Below are 19,640 nucleotides of genomic sequence, written 5' to 3'. Positions count from 1 at the left end.
GAGGAGTGAGCTGCCCTCTGCAGCAGGGCTGGAGGTCCCTTTGCCCAAGAATGGCCCTTCTCCAGCACCCCAGCCTGCTGCACTCCACCCATGGCCCAAGTGCAGTTATTAACACACTTCTAATTGCAGGAATTATCACTCTGTTACACTGTCTTCTCTCTTCCCCCATGCATTAACTGGTTGCTTGGAGCTTTGCAATCTTTCAAAGAAAATGCTTTGAAAAATAAGACTGAGGAGGCTCATGTTAAATTGGGAAATGAGCACGCCTTGCTGGCTACCCTGAGAAACTAGGACAGGCTTCTCTCGACCAAATCTCCAGGTATCTCTGGGCAGGAACAGTCGGCACAATTCTCAAAATACACACAGGCTGATTAAATGCTGGCTTACAGCACTCACTAGACTTGGCAGCATTAGTGAAGACTCTTAAAATCAAACAGACATGACAGTTTATGAAAGTGTCCTTCTCCAAATGCAGGGCTGCTTGCTGGACCCCTCTCCTTGCTCTCCCACCTCCCAACACACCTAAAGCTTCCCTTGGGAAAGCCTGGCTACCAAAGTGGCACGAGCAGAGGGACCCACACCTTGGATGTCAAACCAGCAGCTGTTTCAGTGTTAAAGCTGGGTTGCAATCCACACTTTTCCAGGGTTCCTGACAACCAGCCACCATCCTGCTTCATCCCTTGCTGGGAGATGCAGCAGAGATGTTTGAGGGGAAAGCAAAGGGCTGAGCCAGGACAGCTGGCCAATGGATCTCCAAAATGTCAGAGGAGATGACTGCAGAGCAGACTTTAAAATAAATATCCCTCCCAACAGGATGCTTTCCCCGGGGGAAAGGTTTTCCCCTGTGTGCCACATCCCAGGCCCTCTCATTCGTGTGCTTGCCTCACACTGAAAAAGCTTCATTAGAGGAGAGGAGCCAAGTGCTGCTGCCCCACACTCCACTCAGTGGCTGATAGAAGCCAGACTGAGTAACCTGCAGGTACCTTCCCCTCCTCTCTCACAACAGGGCAACAAGGGCTGCTTCCTTCCACTGCCTTCCCCACCTTCTTCTCAAGTACCAGAGCACCCCCAAAGCAAAATGAATTTAATATGGTATTTCATCCTCTTATTATGGATGAAGCAAAGCAAGATTAATTGTTTAGATTTACTCATGTCAGTTTAAATTAAGGCAAGGTTGCAAATCTGGCTTTGTTGTGCCCACTACACAATGGAACCCACCACATCCCAGCAGTGCCAAGTGCTGCCTGGTTATCACCCCCAGCAGATCCCAGCCCTGGCAGATGGTGCCCTGGCAGGGTATCACTCCACAGGGTATCCCCCTGGCAGGGTATCCCCTGGCCATCACTGTTGGCTGCCATTCCTGTGCTGTGGCACTCCAATATCCCTGGGAGGAGGATGGGCTCCAGCTTCCCTCAACACCATCACCCTGCACTGACACTCACCCCACAACCTTGTGTGCAATCCAGACAGCTAACACTCCTAATTTAAATATTTAGGCCACTTTGCCACAAATGTAGGTGCTTCTGTTCCTCTGCTCTTTCACATGGAAGTCAGTAAACAGCTTCTGGCCACCTGTCCCACAGGTCATAATACAGGGGACAGTTTACCATCTTGAACAGAGCAATCAGGCAAACAGGCTAATGGATGAATGTTGATGCACAAATATGCTGAACCTAAATGGACTCTCTCAAATGAGATTCAGAAATATCTACAGGAAATATAGTCAGAGGTCACAAGAGAAACCTGCATGTAGTGCTCGAATTTATACAGAATCACAGAATAGTTTGGGTTGGAAAGGACCTTTAATTATTTATCAATTACAATTTAAATGGAGCTTAGTCCAATCCTCTGCATATACACAACCTCTCAGTGAAGGAAACAATGGTTCTAAAGAATCTCCTATAAAGCAAGTGAAGTAAACACGTTTAAACAAAGATCAGCAACCCCCCAAATCCAGGCAGTGTGGTTACAGCTCTCTTTAGCCTGTCCTTCATGGATCTTCACAGCACTCTGTGGAATCAGTCACACTTTCCCATTTCTTGTTTGCAACATTATGAAACCTCTCAATAACTGGGAAGCAGCACAGCAGCATCCACTGGAACATCATCCACTGTCCAAAGGCAAATGGCACAGTTTGGATTTAATTTGTATTTATATGGCTGTGTTTTCCAGATGAAATGTAGTCTAAGCAAAAAACACATCCAGAGTCTTCACTGCCTTCATCCAAACTCAGCCACATGCTCCCACATGTCCCACTGACACAACCAGGGCCCCACCTGTGCCCCAAAATCTCTTAGAGCACTCTGCCCTCCAGGAAACTCTGTAGGGCTCTTGTTGAAAGATGAACAGTGCTCAAAAATTTTATTCTTCATGGAGGCTGTATTTAAAAAGATTTTCTACTGTCCTCAGTGGAGTTTCACATTTTGGATGTGTGACAAAGCAGATATTGTGTGCAGGGAAATACAAATTCTGACTGCACAACACTACCCCAAAGCTAGAACTTCAGGACTGGACGTGGACCCAATTTGACCCCCTGAATCAAATTACTCAGATCTTTTCTGCTGCTCAAATGAAGGCAGAATTTTGTCCTGAAAGCTTCCTGTGGCTCCTCAGTTTGCAGCAGAGTTTAACTAGAGACCTGTCAAGTTCCAAGTCCACACCTCAAAGAGCCTTGTCAAGTCATACAATCACCAAGCAGCAGCCCAGGCAGGGTTTTATTGTCAGGGAATGTAAACAAATAACAGGCAGTGCTGTTCATCTATCTCAGGCTGGTGCATATAATTTTAATTAAAGCATTTATGTAAATACAGATGCAAATTAGGTTCAGTGTAGAATCTGACAAATTACTATCAAAGACCTGAGGCTACTGGCAAATTATCAGCATGAGCTCTCATGATGTAAAGGTATGAAATCCAGTCTTAGTCCAGACACTGTATATTTTATTTGGCTTAAATTTGCAGTAAAGCACCATGCTGATACAAACAAAAGAAGTTAAATAGTCTTTCATCAAAAAAAAGGTGCACTGACAAGGTAAACTAACATCCTTAAAATTTGTCCTTTAGACAGCCTGCCTCTATCAAGAAAAAAAACCCTTTTTACATTTCTGCAACACCTACCAAAGAAACTCAAAGCATCTCTGAAATGTTAATTAATCCATACTCTCCCCAAGGGATATCTATTTTAAAGATGGTTATATGGAGCCTGCATTCATCTCTCATTTGCCAAAGGCTCACAGGGGAAAAGCCACAGAGATCAAATCTGGACCTTGGCCCTCCTCCTCCATGTTCTCATCACAAGACTTCCCCTTCACAAAAATCACAAGAACTCACTCACACCAAAGAGGTGTGAACCCCTTTGGCCTAGATATCACTGCCTCAAAGTACTGTTAACTTCAAAACCTTGTTTTACTTGCAAAGATGATTACAGGAAGAGCAAAATAAAGGAAAACAAATCACAAGAAAAAAAAACAAAAAACAACACTCCCAACATTTGATAATTGAAGGAATATTTACATCATGCTGAAAGAATCTTATCTTTGGAAAAAGAAAAGGTATGACCAAGGTAATCTTCATAGCAGTTATCAGCATCAGCTTCTGCTATTTCTTCCCTTCAGGTCCAATTCCATCTTTAGGGCCTTGGAAGGGGAGAGCAATTGTCCTTCATTCAGAACCACCCAGTAAGACCAATGCTGAGAAAGAGGCAATAGCTCCCAAGGTTTTAAAGCAGACTTAACTTAATCAACATCAATGATGCTTAAGTGCATGCTTAACATTTTTCCTTCGATACCCTTGCACACTTCCCAGGGTATGAAATTCCCACTGGCACTGATTGAAGTGAAATCACATTTCCAATTTATTTGGAACAGATGCACTAAGTTCCTTGGAAGCAATTGTTATTACTGGCGATGAAGAAAAGGAGAAGGAAACACAGTAAGATTTGGAGTTACACAGGTACACTCACAGTGTGACAAAATGTTACATACACATGTCATAGCATTACTATGACAACAGTGTTTGGAAGATGTGTAGCCAGCATTTTGTAAGCATATGGTCATATACTGGCCCCTTCCTGTGCTCAAAATTAAAAACAAAACAGAGGGACAGGAGCTAAAGGCATGAAGCCACAGACTGGCCAGTTTGCATTCCTTTGCCCTGATATCAGTTATAATGACTGCACAGTCATTCAAATGCTTCGCTTATTGACGTGTTTATTTGTCTTAAGCATCTTGCTTCCAAAAAACCTCCAAGAAACACACAGAAATGCAAGTATTGGTTTAGAACACTGGGACACCAGTGTGAATTCCTACAGTAAATGTGATTTCGTGGCTGCAGGGAGTGTGTGGAACAGGGTAACAAGAAATGCTGATGTAATTAAGGAAATGATACTGAGGTCACACCTCCTATTATCTGTTGGAACAGGCTAAATGTGAGAGCTTTATGCTCCTGGAAATTTGACATCCCAGCTTTCCATGGCTTAAGACAACTAGCACATATACACACACACACACACAAACACACATATACATGTTTATGTATATGTATGTGTATATGTATATATATCTTGCTGGAGAGCAGGTAACATTTCAAGCTCTGCTTCTCCACAGCACATCTGCATCTTTAATGGCATACCTGCTCCAGTACAATCATTTTCTGGGTCTCCTTTGGAAGAAGAAAAATGCCAGGTTTAGCTGGAGGGAGGGGAGGGGTCAAGACTGTTACAAAGGATGATACACCTCCCAGACTTATTTTGGGAGAAAACCAAGCCAAAATCACAGCCTTACCATGCATTAGTTCCAAGCCAGAGCCCATATTCCTAAAGAGGCCAGGTTGGCCGTCCTGACTATTTCTTGTTAATAATCACATCTCAGTAGACGTTTTTCTTATCTGATGACTTAATCAGGCAATTTCAACAGATCAAATGATTGCACTAGTTTTGCTAAAAGCAGTAAGTGACTTGCAACATACAAGCAAACAGATAAATAAGAGACTTGCAGGTCTGATGTTGTCTCAGCTAGCACATCCTTAGGGAATTGTTTGGAAATCAGTGGTCCTATATTGTACTGAGAACGTGAGCAGCAGGGTATGGTTCCAGCTAGGCTATGGGAGAGGTTTTAATGCCCTGCCTGACCTTGTCTAAACCACTTTTACTCCCCAGAGCTTCTTCACTTAATTATTATAACAAAACTTTTCAGTATCACAAATACTGGTACGGTAAGTACCCAAGAGGATACAAGGTGCTGTCTTTTAAGAAATATGAGATCAAATAAGCACCAATGAACCACCTTCTCTTCTGCTTCTCCAGTGAGGCATGGAATAACCCTGAAGGGTTCTTCTTCAGCAAAGAAATGTGTAACTCTAAAATGCTGGGGAGGAAAAGAAGAGCAATGTTTCATCAAAGGATCTGTACTAGCAGACCAACAACATAATCTCATGAAGGGAGACAAGGATTAAAAATTTGTGTGGAAAGACACAGCAGGTAGTAAGAATACAGCAGTATCCATCTTTTAAAACTCAAGGGGTCTTGAAAGAGGGTGATGGGAAGCAGGAAGGGAATTCCTCTGCCCAAGAGGTAAAGTGGTGCCTTGGTTCCTCTGTCTGTATATTTTTCCACCTTTTATTTTTGGATCTCACAACATTATCCAGAACTAGATGGCACACAGCTGAATAACAGCCCTGCTCTGGAGCAGGACACCAGAACCACCCTGCAAAGAAGGTGGGTAAGAGAACGCGGAACATTAAAATGCATCTCTCACCTCTGCTTTACTTAGGAGGATTTGAAAACACACTTTTAAAAATTTAGAGGAGCTGATTTCCCAGAAGTACAGCAGCAGCAGAGGAGCACCTGTGTCACCTCACCAAGGGACAGGGCACAGCAGCAGCGAGTCCCCTGCAAAGGGCAGCAGGGCATCTCCAGCACAGGCACCCTGTGCCAGCACACCCCACTGTGAGCACACAATCAGTCACACCTCTGCAGCTTGGCCAGCACAGCTCTGCTGGCAGCAGCCTGAGTGTAGGCACGGCTTAACCCCAGCTATTTTCAGCAGAAGGAGGGATGTGAGCTAACTCCCAGCAGACAGCACAGCCTGTGTGGTGACACAAACCCAGGCTTTGTGCCTTGCCACAGAGCTGCTCAGGCCACTGGAGCTGGGGATGCTGTCAAGTGAGAGCCAAGATGCTGATGCCATGAAATAAATGGTTTATAACTCCCAACAGGACAGTTCTCATTGATACAGAAACTCTAGATGAGCACTGTTTTGGGCCCCATCACATCAGGTTAGTGCAATTGTACAAGCAGAGCAGTCAAAAGGGCAATTTGCAGTCCCTAAGCCAAGGCAAGAACATCACTGGAAAAAATGTGGAACTAACACATCTCAGAGGAGGTTGAACTCTTCTGAAAAGGCCAGGTTTAACAGGTGTCCGGGACACCCTTATTGCAGACTCAACCAGGAGCCATTTAATTTGGCTGGCTGACCTGTTCCCCTCTTTCTGCCCATGAACTGGTTTTGCCCTTTTGTCTCTTAATTTAGGCTTGAATAACATTTTCCTGTCCAGAATTTGCTGTGACCCAAAGCAGCTGCTGGCTGGAGTACCCACCAATCTTAACACACATGAAAACTTAAACTAACACTTCCAACCCTGTTTATCACCCCTGAGGACACAGGCAAACACAGATACAGCTAACCAATAACTGGTTTCTGCCAAAAATGCTAGAGACCCACAATCCCAATGAATTCCCAATACTCCATGCATCACTTAGATGCCAAGACATCACTTCAAAGGCTAGACATTAGAAACCACTTTTCATAAATCTGAACAATCATTTTTATCTTGACATGACTACATTGCCAGAAAAAGAAGATTAATTATGATTTGTAGCATCTTCTAAAACACAGTCCAGTTCTCAGCCTGAAAGTGTTGAAATCAGGAATTTGCCTGACTGCAAATACATGCTTTCTCCTTGGAAACACAGCTCACAGCTGAGCAGCAGGCAGAAGATACATCTGGAATTCCTCTGCTGCCAGCCACTGTTTTAGTTCATGTTATGATACCAAGAAATGAAAGTTGTTGTTTCTACTGAGAACTCCTCCTTCTTCCAGTCATTTCATAGGATACAGTACATTTCTACTTACTGGAATTGTTAATTATCACTATGTTTTCTCACATAATTGATACTTGATAATTAATGCCTTTGGTAGTGGTAAGACATGGTCCTCAACTTTTTGAATTACACCGATCTTCCCTCTCAGGAGAACAGATTTTACAACATCTCTCACCTGTGATTCAGCCTGAAACAGAGTTGGAGAATTTTGTCTGTTTTGCATGGCAGACTCCTCCTAACTACCAAGAAAAAGGTGAGGAAAAGGCTCCCAAAATTTATGTGGAGCTTTGTGTCTGTGCTGAGAGGAAGGGAGCAGCTCCACAAAAGGAGAGGTAATGGCACCCACTGGTAACTAAAATCATCAATGATCTGCTCTGCAGCCTCCACTGCACCTGTCTCTACAAGAGCCAACAGTCAGGGACTCACTTCTTGCATCCACCCATTTTCCAGCTTTTGGAGGAATTGCCTCAATGAAGAATCACAAAAGTAGCTAAAGATGTGGATGTTATTCTTGTAGCAGTAGAATCCCAGGAGTCTTCCCCAGAGACACTTATGCTAGTTTTGAGGGCACACCCAGATGGCATTCAGTATGCTGCTGGAATATTCCTGGAGATCAGCGTGACAAGGGGTCCCATCACCACCTCCTGAAATCATACAGGGCACAGCATGACCACGAAGTTGTGTCTACCACATTCACCTTGCCATAGTGTGAAATAAACATAACAAATTCACTTCAACATTATTTCAGTGAAGGGCTTTGAATTTCTACCCTGGGTCTGTCCTAACTGCTCCAGCAATTGAAAGGAACGGCTCCAGGAGAGAAACCAAGCATCCACTGCAATTTGATATAATGTGGGATGAAATAGTCACACTCTGCAAGAAATAATGAGAAAGTTGTACCAGAGAATGCTCTGATATGGATTTATTTTCCCACCTGGCTTCACTTCACCACTGCCTCCAATCCCAGAAGCTCAAAGAGTATTAAAGGCTGGTCATTCCTGACATACCCTGCATCTTCCAGACACAGAGGAGCTTTTCTACCCTGAAGGATAGCTGCATATGGAAAAGATGTGAATCATTGTACAAAGTGGTCCTCATTCCTGGAGTCATACCTGTTCTCTTTAAAGCATATCTCTCTACTTTACCAAAAAACGCCTCCCACATGTATTTACACCAGTGTTTGCTCTGCAGATGGCTGTGGGAAAGAAACAGAGATTTTAATCTGTCTGGTGCACCACCAGCTGAGCTGTAGTTGGGATTCAGTGGACAGACTCTTTACTGCTGATAGACTGAAGCAACGAGATGAACACAGCTTTATCTCCAAAATCAGGATGGAGGGGCAAAATAGCTTCCCTGCTGGTTCTTGGACCAGAGAGAACTAAAACAACTGGCTTCTTCCCAGGGAAAGCACTACTCACTACTCATCTCTGTGATCATGTAGGAGCTGTTTGGAATGGGACAGGAATGACTTGTAGTAATGGGTTCAGATGGGTCTTAGTGAGTGTCCCTCTCTTTCACACCAACCAGACTTCAATCAAAAGTATCATTACAGTTTTGGGCAAAATGTTTCCACCGTCTGCTGGCTTTCTATTGCTTGGCTCCAGTGTTCAACTTTTGTGCCTCAGTTTCCCCAGCACTTAAGAGTAATCAAACCTCCCCTGAAGGTATCAATTACACCTTGGTGTTGTATAGGAGGATGCAAAGGAATGCAGTAGAGGAACCAGAGATCATCAATAAAGAATCCAAGACTGCCACCAATGCTTCAGCAAACCACCAGCCCACTTGGCCCCTAGAGCCAGATGTGCAGCACCAGCTCAGAAAGCAAAAAACAGGAAGAATCTGCCAGGTTCTTCATATTCATGAGCTTTGTAATAAAGCTCAACAAAACTTGGAGGCATGCTCTCTGCTGTTGCTCCTGCCCTTTTTCACAGCGAGCAAATCATAAATATTTCAGGGGAAGAGTCCAGAAAATTTGCAAGACTGGTCCTAGCCTTTTACAGCATTAATGAGCAGGCCATTAATAGTTAATGAAGCAGCTGCTGGTGATCTCAGAGGTAAAGGCAAAACGAGAACAGCAGCATTTGCCCATTCACTACAATGTGATAATGTGAAGGAATGGCTTGATCCTTCTATCAAATCCTCCCCATCACAGCAAGACCCAGAAGCTGATCACAGGACTTCCAGCAGAACCACACCACAGCCCCCTGCCCCACTGCTGTCCCCCAGCAGGAATGGAAGGGGTCTGACCCAACCATCCTGCTGCTCTGGGCTCATCTGTGGGACTGCAAAGGCCTCAGTGCTGTGTCTTAAATACAAGACTAATGTTCCAAACAATCAGGTAGAACCACGGAATTCCTATGTGCAGGTGTGTGCATGCACCCCACAGCCACATATGTAAAAATGCCAATTAAAAGAGTGGGGGTTGAGGCCTTCTAAAGGTCCCAACTGTTTGCTCAGTTGCACTTTGAAGGCCAAATTCACAACTACAGCCAACTTCAAAGAACAGTTTCTGTGATTTCAGCCTCAGATGCAGTGAGGACTTTGGTGAAAAGGTATTTTTGCTGTACTTACTGTTTTATATATCTGAACTGACATCCCTTGGTTGTATGTTTGCAGACAGGAAAGCACCTTGCAGACAAGAAGCCACCTTTTGGCAACTCCTCTTGCCAGGAGCTTTACCAAGGAAGGGCACTGCTGGCCAGGCTGCTGGGTGCAACTGCAGCCCTGCTGCCCTTGCAGGGGCAAAACAAAAGGACACAGCAAGAAGAATTGGGTAGAAGTTTGGATGCTGCTAAACTCCATTTCATTTGTTTTATCCCTGCCAGTATCACTGACTTTAAAAGGATTTGTGAGGGTTGTTTCCATCTTCCTCCATATTCCTGGGTATGTGGGTCTATCAATCCCAGAGCAGTAACTTCCTACTGGTCAAATGGAAACAGGTAAGTTGTGGAAAGAACCCCCCACCCCTTGTGCTCTGAAGAGTGGTTAGTGTGACCCAGTGCAAGCAGGAATCCAACACCACAAACCAAACACTCTACAAGTGGTTTGAGCCAGTCCTGCCGGCCCTAGGAATAATCAATCTCCTGGATTTCAGCTCAAATCACAACTGACTTGTCACAGATTAAGCCTTTTCTGTGGTTTTCTAATAGGGGTCTGCACAAAAAGCAAGGATTGGTAGCAGAGGGGCTCCCTGAAGACCCCCAGGTGGATAGGGACAGGACAGACCCACCTTCCTCAACAGCAAACTGAGCAGGGTTTGGATGCAATCTGAGTACCTCCCTTTTATGTAAGTGTCCTCAGCACAGAGTGCAAAAGTTCATCTGTTCCAGCCATTCAGGACAGGCAGTCAAGAGCCTTTCATTCAAAGGGAAGAGAAAAACGAAAAGTAAAGCTTAATCTCAAAGTTTTAATTCCACCCTCCAAGCCAGAGACGCTTTAGTAGTGCAGGAGTCAAAAGCAACTGCAGCACTGGGCCTTTTGTTAAATAATTAACTAGGATTGTTCTGATCTAGCCACAGGTTCTCACTGAAAAGACAAAAAATATCCCCATCAACACCCCACTCTCACCCAAGCAATGAGCTTCCTACAGCACCTCCCTGGATAATCCTCCAGTTTTTAACAAAACCGGTCCTTGACTTTTCTCACCTTCAAACATGATTCTGCCTGCTGCTGTTAGCACAGATCAAAGGCCACCTTAGCAGATCCTTACCGCGCTAAGACATAAAGTAAATTTATTAAGTTAAATTTCAAGTAATTACGTTATTTTGTAATTTTATTAAAAACTATCATTTGCCAAACATGCTCTGGGGAAAAAAAAAATCTACTTATATTACTTAATAATAAAGTACATAATTAGCAATGAAGGTATACTGCCTCTTTTTAAAATCCATAGAATGTAATGCTCCTTCATGCTTTGAGTGGGGAGTGTCTTAAACCATCATAAACATTGATTTAAAGACTTTAATACCTTGAACTAATTTAAATCATATTAAGGATGAAACATCACATAGGAAGAACCCTGACAAATCCAGATGTGCGTTGGGGTGTTCCTTATTCTCACACCATATATTTTACATAATTTAAGAACAAATATTTAAAAGCAGCAGACAAGTGGAAAAAAATCTTTAATGACCAAAAAAACCTACCCAACCTCAAAGTTTCTTAAACAATTTCCTATTAGCTGCCTGTTTCATTTAAAAGAGAAGGAAAAAAAAAGTTGACCTTTTACCTTCTCCTCCAGCTACACTGCAAAAGTTTTAATGCTAAGCGTGTGTTACATTTTCTGTTTCCAACCCTTTGAGAACTTATTTTTTACTGATTTTACAAGACAGCAAAGGCACATGGGCCATTCACACACTAGCCAAAAATTTATCAAGTTGCAACCCCAAACAAGCCAAGTGGCCACAACAGAAGCAGATGTGTGTTCCAAAATGAGTATCTGTAGGCTACAAAGACCAATAATAAAGGGTTGCAAATCACAGTCCTTTGCTGCTGTGCAGACCAGCAATTACAAATCTGAGCAGGGGAAGGTCTCTCAGCCAATCTGTGCCAGAAGCTCAGCATGGAACTCATCTGGGAGATGCTGCAGCAGGGCCCAGATACACAAACCAAGCAGTGACCTTGCAACACACAGTAGCAGCCTCCACCCTGAGACTCAGAAAAAGGATCAGGGCAAGAGAGAAGGAACAAATAAAACCCCTATCTACACAGGGATGAACAAAATACAGGCAGACTAAAAAATAAAATAACTAAAGCATGTTAGATGAAGACATGAACCAGTGGAAGTGGTCCTACTGCTTGTGCCAGTGAAAAGCAAACAGGAAAGATGCCTTGAGTGCAAGGCAGATAACTGAAAAATATGATCAGATTCCAACCTTGGCTGCAGAAATCAATACAGAGAGGAAACTCAGGTATGAATTCATGTTTCCTGTGCAAATACACCATTTAAAATGCATCAAACTACATCTCACACCACTCCACACAACATATCTAAAAGCTAAAAGCATGGCAGAGCTCAGGAGATAATTCCCATCCTTCTTGCTGTCTGCTCCATCTGTATAAGTAAAGCAGCCTGCAAACAGCTACAAATCCTTTGCCACACAGTGCTGCATACCATTGACATCACCACCAATTTTGGGATGCAGCTTGTGTTAAATACCCAGTATCTCCTATAAAGTACCTCGCACACTTTTCCCGGACAGCCTCCCATTCAATAGCACATTTCAAAGCAGATTCCTGCCTCCATCAAGCACCACAACAGCTCTTTGCCCAGATGGAAAGGAGCTCTCTTGGTCCTGTGAGCACCTGCCACAGTAAGCTGCTTGCTGGGATGTGGATGGAGCCCTCCAAAAAAATGTCACGTGGGAACAAACTAGTAGGGGAAAAGGTGAAAGAAGAGGATACCACAAAGGAATTAAAAATGCAAACCATGTGCTCAACAATGATCTTCCTCCTAAACTGGGCACAGGGTGCAGACAGGGATTTGTGGGTTTGTTTTTTTGTTTGTTGGTTTTTGTTTTTTTTTTTAATTTAAAAGAACAATATATTTAAGTCCCCCAAAACTTTTGTGGGAGAGTTGCAGAGGGCTCAGCAGGAATTGGAGCCGGCTGGCAAAGGTGCCTGCTCACCCCTTGCACCCCAGGGTGGTAGAGCCTGAGGCTGAAAGCACTCCCTTGAGCACTTTGTGGTGAGAACAACACCATTCACTGCTCACCAAGAGGCAAGAACAGAGCGAGGAAAAGGGAGTTCAGATTTCAGGAGATTAACTTTAAATCCACCAGCTCAGTGCTCTGATTTGCTGCTGGAGAAGAGATGGGGCTGGAGCTAAGATCATTCCCTATGTAAAAGGTCTTTTCAGCATAAATAATAGATTGTGACTCTCCTCTCCTGACTTGCACTGAGTGTTTGTACGCTCACCTGGACCATCACACAGAGGGTAAACATGTAAAAATAAGGTTGATAAGGCTAAGATCCAGGATTACAGAACAAACAGAATCTAAGGCACTTCAAGTATAGTTAGGATTGAAAGCAAAATCTTTCAGAGAGCTAAGATTTTTTTTCTTTTATCTGATTAAGTGTGGATCTTGAAACTTGTGTTTGCCTTGAGCACTATTTCCCAAACCACCTCACCCCGTCACCAAGGCACACAGACAAGATGCAAACAGATACAGAGAGGAGAGGCATCCTGTGAAAACTATTTTAGCAATAGTGAAATTGTGAGGATGCTTTAAAGAGATGCCAATTTAAAAGTAGTTAAGAAAACAGTTCCCCCCCAGCACATCATTCTTTCTTGTCACTCCAATTGTTTTAAAACACATGTAGAGCCAATTCCTCTCTTATGCTGAAGAATCCCAGACCACAATGGAGCTGGCAGCTTCCTGGCAAGATACCTGTACCCAAGCACAGGCTGGTAGGACCTGTGCCTCAGCTTAAAGCGGAGGTAAAAGGTTACTGTATCTAAAAAACAAAAACAAAAACAAAAACAAAAAACGATGCAAAGCCCTGAGATGTGAGAAATAGATTCCAAAACTCTGAAACTGCAAGGTCATGACTCCTGGCACAGAGTATCACTTGATGGTAATGAAAAGCAGCATCATAATAGTGACAGGCTGCAAGAGATGATATGGGGATGCCAGATAGTAATGCATGAGTGATAAAGGACTCTGCAACTGCCTTTGTCTGAGCAAAAGGAGGGCTCTGGTGTACTGTCTCATGGGTGGGAGCAGTGACAGTCATGTGGACTTCCAGCCAGGCAGCCAAGTGCTCTCCCTGGGAGGGAGCTGAGCACTCAAACAACTTCCTCGCCTTTCAATCACATGGAAACAAACACTCTTCACAGAAGACCAGGAAGGGGAAAATCTCTTTGGAAAAATGCAGAAAAAAACAGCTTCAGGGATTCTTTGGGATAACCCCATCTTCCACAATTTTCAAGAAAGCGGTACCAAAGCCTGGAAGACAACAAGCACCAAAGCCTTTAACAGCAGTGTGCTCCCAGCATATCATTTAAATAAATCAGTTTCTGGAGAGACAAAAGACAAGGAAAAACTCCCTGTGGAGCCTGACAGTTTGTGCTCAAGAGGATGCTGAAAAAAACCAACAAAAACCCCACAACAAGACATATCTGCTTTTGAGGTGGGTGGTAGAAAAGGGGTGGGGAAGGAATATCCCCAGAAACACTTGAGGCCAGAACCATCAGGACTTTCTTTCATTTTGTGTGAAAGTGAATCAGCGGTGCTCTGCCAGCACGGCAGCAAAGCTTGGAGATGCTGCTCTGTCTGCTTCATACTGGCTTTCACTGGCATGAGAGGAGGCAAAACCTCCCTCCTCCACTTCCCAAGCACCACCCAGCACACTTTGAAACCCTCCAAAACTTAACTGCTTCCTACTGGTATCCTCTCGGATTTTGGTCTTGCTAGTAGGATTTAAGAAAAAAAACATGTGTTTTCCCACTCTTGCTATCTAAGTGAAGTGCAGCGTAAAGTAACTGAAAATAATAAGCATGAAATTAGGTTAAGAAATGCAAAAACTAAATGTCCAAAATTTAAGAGTGAGAAAAAATAACACACATCAGAGGAAATGGAAGAGTCACAGAGTCCTTGAAACATACTGGTATTTTGTTAAATCCCTTTGAGAGTGCCTTCAGCAGCAACTCAGAACCTTTTTTTTTTTTTTTTGGGTAGTATTTAGAAAAACCCAAACAAACCACAAATAACAAGATTCTGCTTAAAAAGAAAAGAAAGGAACCACATTCCTCCCTATACAGTTTTGCTCACAGGACTTCTTCCTTCACTCACCAAATGGGACAAGACTTAAGTAACACTGGATCTGAGGCTTCCTACTTATGGTCACTGACTCAAAAGAAGCAAGAAAATCTCTCTCCATTTGTTCATTGGTTGGGCTTTTTGTTTGTTTGTTTGTTTTAAGCTCCAGTGGATGAAATATGCAGTTTTCATGCTTATTAAAAATTGTGGGAACAACATACAATCAACTACAAAAGAGAAGCCAAAATAAACAGGTAATTTGAGGTTGCAAGTTTAAAAAAACATTTAGTATTTAAGAGGGGAAAAAAGGTCAGGACAGGAAGAATGGGGGGAGGAATAGAAGGCAAATGCAAGATTTTGTGCCTCCAATAGGCTCAATAAATAAATGAAAAGCAGTGCAAGATGTTCCTATCCCATCCAACCCACTGCTCACATGAAATTGTCCCCTCCACTGGTGCTACACTGAAAATCACAGCATCAAAATGCTGCAAGTTAAAAGCTAACAGTAAAGATTTGTATCTCTACATGCCACTTCTGAAGGGAGGGAGAGAAGCAGAAGGCTTTTCCTCTGCACAGCCAAAGCTAAGGGTTTGCTAAGTGGAGTAACACAAGGCAAGTACCTTTGCTTTTCATCTTGCAACATTCTTCCAGGAAAGATGAATTTCAGGCTGTGGAAGTTTACCAAGTGAACTGAAATACACCATGAGGAGGAAACTGTGACTTGCACAGAGCCATTGGCATTTGCCAGGCTGTGCCCATTCCTGTGATCCAGAGCCTCCCCTGCCTGTACCTGCAGGAGGGGCTGCCCTTTACTGGGGCTTAACTCCAGCAGTACCAGAGGTTTCCCAGAGCACAGAGCTGATGGGCAGACACCAAGAGCTGGACAAGCACATGACAGCAGGCATGTCTGTACATCTCACATCAGGTCTGTACCACCAACCCTTACCATGTGCTGTATCAGGGCAGGACATGCCACTGAAGCAAAAGCAATGAGCCAAAGGGCTGTTACCCCAGCAAAGGGCTATTATTGCCAATGTCCCATCCTGAGACAGGACTGGGATGATAAACCCATTATCAAGGAAAAAGTTCCTGATGTGCCTGTGGGAAGCTGACCAGACCAAAGCACTTGGTACCCTGCCTAATGAGGTATTAAACAAACACAGTCTCACTTTTTACCAAAGCCTGTACTGATGGGACAAGGAGCAATCATTTTAAACTGAAAAAGTATAGGTTTAGACTGGACATCAGGAAAAACTTTAAAGATCCCTTTCAACCCTCAGGCTGGGCAATCCCAGACAAAGGCAGCATGAGACAGAGACCTACAGGATTTCAGAGCTTTTGAACCATGCAGACAGAAACTGAATCCAAGGCTGAGCCTGGACCATGGTCCTGTTAAACCTGTAGTCTGTGTGGGTGGGAGCTGTGGAGATCTGCAAATTCCTCCCTTATTAATAAGCCTGTAATTGTTGGAGAGGTGAGCAAGTGCTGAGCAGGCTCCAGTTTGCTAGACCAGGTCCCCACTGGACAACAACCTGGAGAACATATAACCTGCAGATGTTGGGGAGGCTTGTTCTCAGAGCAAAGCTGAATGTCCTGCCCTGCTTTCAGCACCCAGCATGAGCCCATGCCCCCAGCCAAAAGGCTGTCAAAACCCACTGCAAGCTCAGCCCTCCACTCCTGAAGTGAGATTTCCAACCATGCAGGTGTTCCAGATCACTTTCTTCCCCATTTGCTTCCCAACCCTTCCTCCCCTGTCACTCCTGTGTCAGACACTGACATGAGCATCCCCACTGCCAGCCCCTCTCCTGGCACTGCCCACTGCAGGCCAGGCACACACAGCCTCATCCACCAATACAAGGGGATGTTGCAACATAATCCACCTCCTCAGCTACCACAATCTCCTAGGGTGACTTTAAAAAAGTCCCCTCCAAGCTGCCAATAACTAAACTTTCTCTGCTCACTAACACCACCAAACCATCAGAGCCCTCTGCAGTGCTACATACACAAAATCATTTCACACCTCTCCCTCAGTTTCACCAGCAGACTCACAACAGTGATCATTCCACATAAACTCAGCCTATGGAAAATTCAGTTTTCACTTTAGAACCCAGTTTGGGGTCCCACGGTTCTGAAAAAAGCTTGCCAAATGCATTGCCTCACTTTCAAACTCCCAACATTTTTACAATAACTCTAAGTGCTAATTTTTAAAAACACAACAACCAACCAAAGAACCCTTCTGCCTTGCAAAGAGATGGCAGTGTTGGGGAGAGGGCTGGCTTGGTGATTTTTGAACAGCCTCTGGAAGGCAAGGCTGGGATTGAACACTCTTCCCTTCAAGCACCCAACTTATTTTATTTCCATTTTGCTAAATCTTCACAAACCAAACTCTCAAATATTAACCCATATGAAAAGTACTTGAAAAATTCTGGAAATCAATAGCTCTTTCAGCTTTTCAGAAAAAAAAAACCTCGAGACTGAACTGTATCATTACATCCCATAAACTTCAGATCTATTTTTGGAGAGTTGATAAAATAAACTAACCACAAATACTAGTTCCAGCTGATGTGACATATGTAAACACACCTTGACAGAAGACCAGCAATTATCTTAATGGCTTTAAGTTAAAGCCTTCATAGATTATTTTAATGCCAACTTTTGTTTATTACTTACTTTCAGTATGAACAAATGCTATCATGTAGATGTGCAGTAAGCAGGGGAAAGAACACATTTGCTGAATTACCCTCACACTTGAAAGTCAAACTACAATTACACTCCATGCAAAATGTAAATGCAATTTTACCTGACAGCCATGCTGAAATCTCAGGGAATTCAGCTGTGACACTGCATGTTTCTGAACAAATTCTAATTAAAATATTTTTTCTATTTATTTTCAGTGGATGCTTCCATTCCTTAAGCGGACACAAAGAAAAATAATTCAGACATGGATTGAAACATCCCAACCAGAAGAGACTCCAAATAGTATTTCTGAGGATCAGCCAAGTTAAGGCAAAACAAAAAGAAATACAACCTGAAGATGTCACACATGCAAATACAGTGATGTCATGTCTGGCATAAAAATCTTTGTCTTTTAGGAGGATGAGCAAAACCTGCTGTGTTCTCATTCCAGCCTGGAGCAGTTTGAAACTGGTTTGGAAATGCAAAAAGAAGACAGCAACCTTACTCTATTTAATGTTGGATTTTTTTGACTTCTATTAAAAACACAATAAAACTTTCCCCTCCCCACAAAAAAAAAAAAAAAAAAAAAAAAAAAAAAACCCACAAATGTGACACTACAAACTTGGGTTCTTCATATAATGGATTATTAATTTTACAGATACTGACTAGAAATTGCTTATTGTAACCAGAGTAAAAAGGAAAAAACAAATGGAATTTTGAAAGCAAGGTAGTGAGTGTTGTACTTTCAAACACTGACAACAGGAAATGTCCTGTGTGACGAAACCCTGCCAGCTGAACTCTTGGGGTGGACAGGCAGGAAAAATGTCATTTTACAAAGGTGAGTAATCACAAAATCTTTGGGCTGATGACTGAGCTATAAACACCTATCCACACTTTCTGGCACTGAGTTTATCACAGAAGAGAGGACAAACACGGGAGAGCTCTTGGCCATTCATTCTGTAGAAGCCTGAGGAGATAAACACACATGTGGACATAAAAACGTGTGGGGACAAAATAAAGTAAGGACCAGCCAACTCTTAGCATTTAATATTTTTCCCAGTTGCTAGCCAGTACCTTGCTCTCCCTGATCCAGAAATTAATTTGCAATTCTGTTTCAAAGAGCTGCTGAGTTCATACAACATACTGAAGTCACATCTGCATTAGAAAGGCTTCACTGCTAGAGAGATATGCTGCCAAAGCACTCTGGTCACAGACACCTCTTAATAATATTGCTCATCTGGTCTAATAAATCCACGGCAGCACACACCACTCTTAACTCACACGCCATTTCCCAGTAAGGCTGCACGCTGAGGTTTCTGCTGGAGACATCAGACCTGCTCTAGTTACATCCGTGCCTCCAACACCCAGCCCCGGCCAGGAGGGAAAAACCCCGCAGGAAGTTTAATCTGTAGTTGAGAGATGAAAGGCATGGGCAGCGTTGGGCTGTGACCCCGCTGCTGCTGCAGGAGATGCCGTGTGCATCTCCCGGCAATGCACGCTCACCCCGCGCTGCTGCTGCGGGACCCGGCGGGCAGCAGCTGCCCCTGCCCCGCAATCCTGACCGACAGGCCCCCTTCCCACCCAGACAAGAGTCCTCCTCTTCCCTCCCATTCCTGCTTCTTTGGATGTTTTCTCCCCTTTTGCTCTACACTTTCCAATCCAAAACTTTTGCTGCGTTCCCCTGCACGGCAGGAGCCCCGCAAGCTCACAGGAACACCTGCCCCAAGAAAGGATGGGGAGCCGCCATCCGAGTGGTGCCTGGGCAGCCGGGGGGAGGAAATCAGAGCCATGCCCCGCCTCCCCGGCCGTCTCCCGCAGGAGGAATTCCCAGGCTCCGAACCAACAGAATTGCTGGGTACACGGATACCCCAAAGTCAGACAGGTACATCCCTGTGTCATTTTCAAGTTATATTCCCAGCAAAGACGGCGGGCGGCGGAATCAGTATCCTTCCCTGTCGCCTTCATCCCAGAGGGAGAGAGAGAAGAGGGGGGAAAAAAAAGAAGACGATTCCGTGATGTCTTTGGAAACCGGCTAAAACAAACGGGAAAGTCACCCTTCATTTAAAAAAACAAACAAACTGAATGCAACGTGCCAAAGCCCGAATT

At 43.8% G+C, this 19,640-nt stretch overlaps 1 protein-coding gene across 3 annotated transcripts in view; it reads right to left on the bottom strand.

Moving 5' to 3' along the window:
* The window catches only part of ZHX2 (zinc fingers and homeoboxes 2), a 72,941-nt gene that overhangs the window by 52,256 nt on the left and 1,045 nt on the right, over window positions 1-19,640 (bottom strand). The gene's annotated exons all lie outside the window — the stretch shown is intronic.

Source organism: Erithacus rubecula (genome assembly GCF_903797595.1).
Source record: "Erithacus rubecula genome assembly, chromosome: 3".
NCBI classification, from domain to species: Eukaryota; Metazoa; Chordata; class Aves; order Passeriformes; family Muscicapidae; genus Erithacus; species Erithacus rubecula.
The sequence above is the reverse complement of the archived record's forward strand: the minus strand, read 5'-3'. Positions and strand labels throughout refer to the sequence as shown.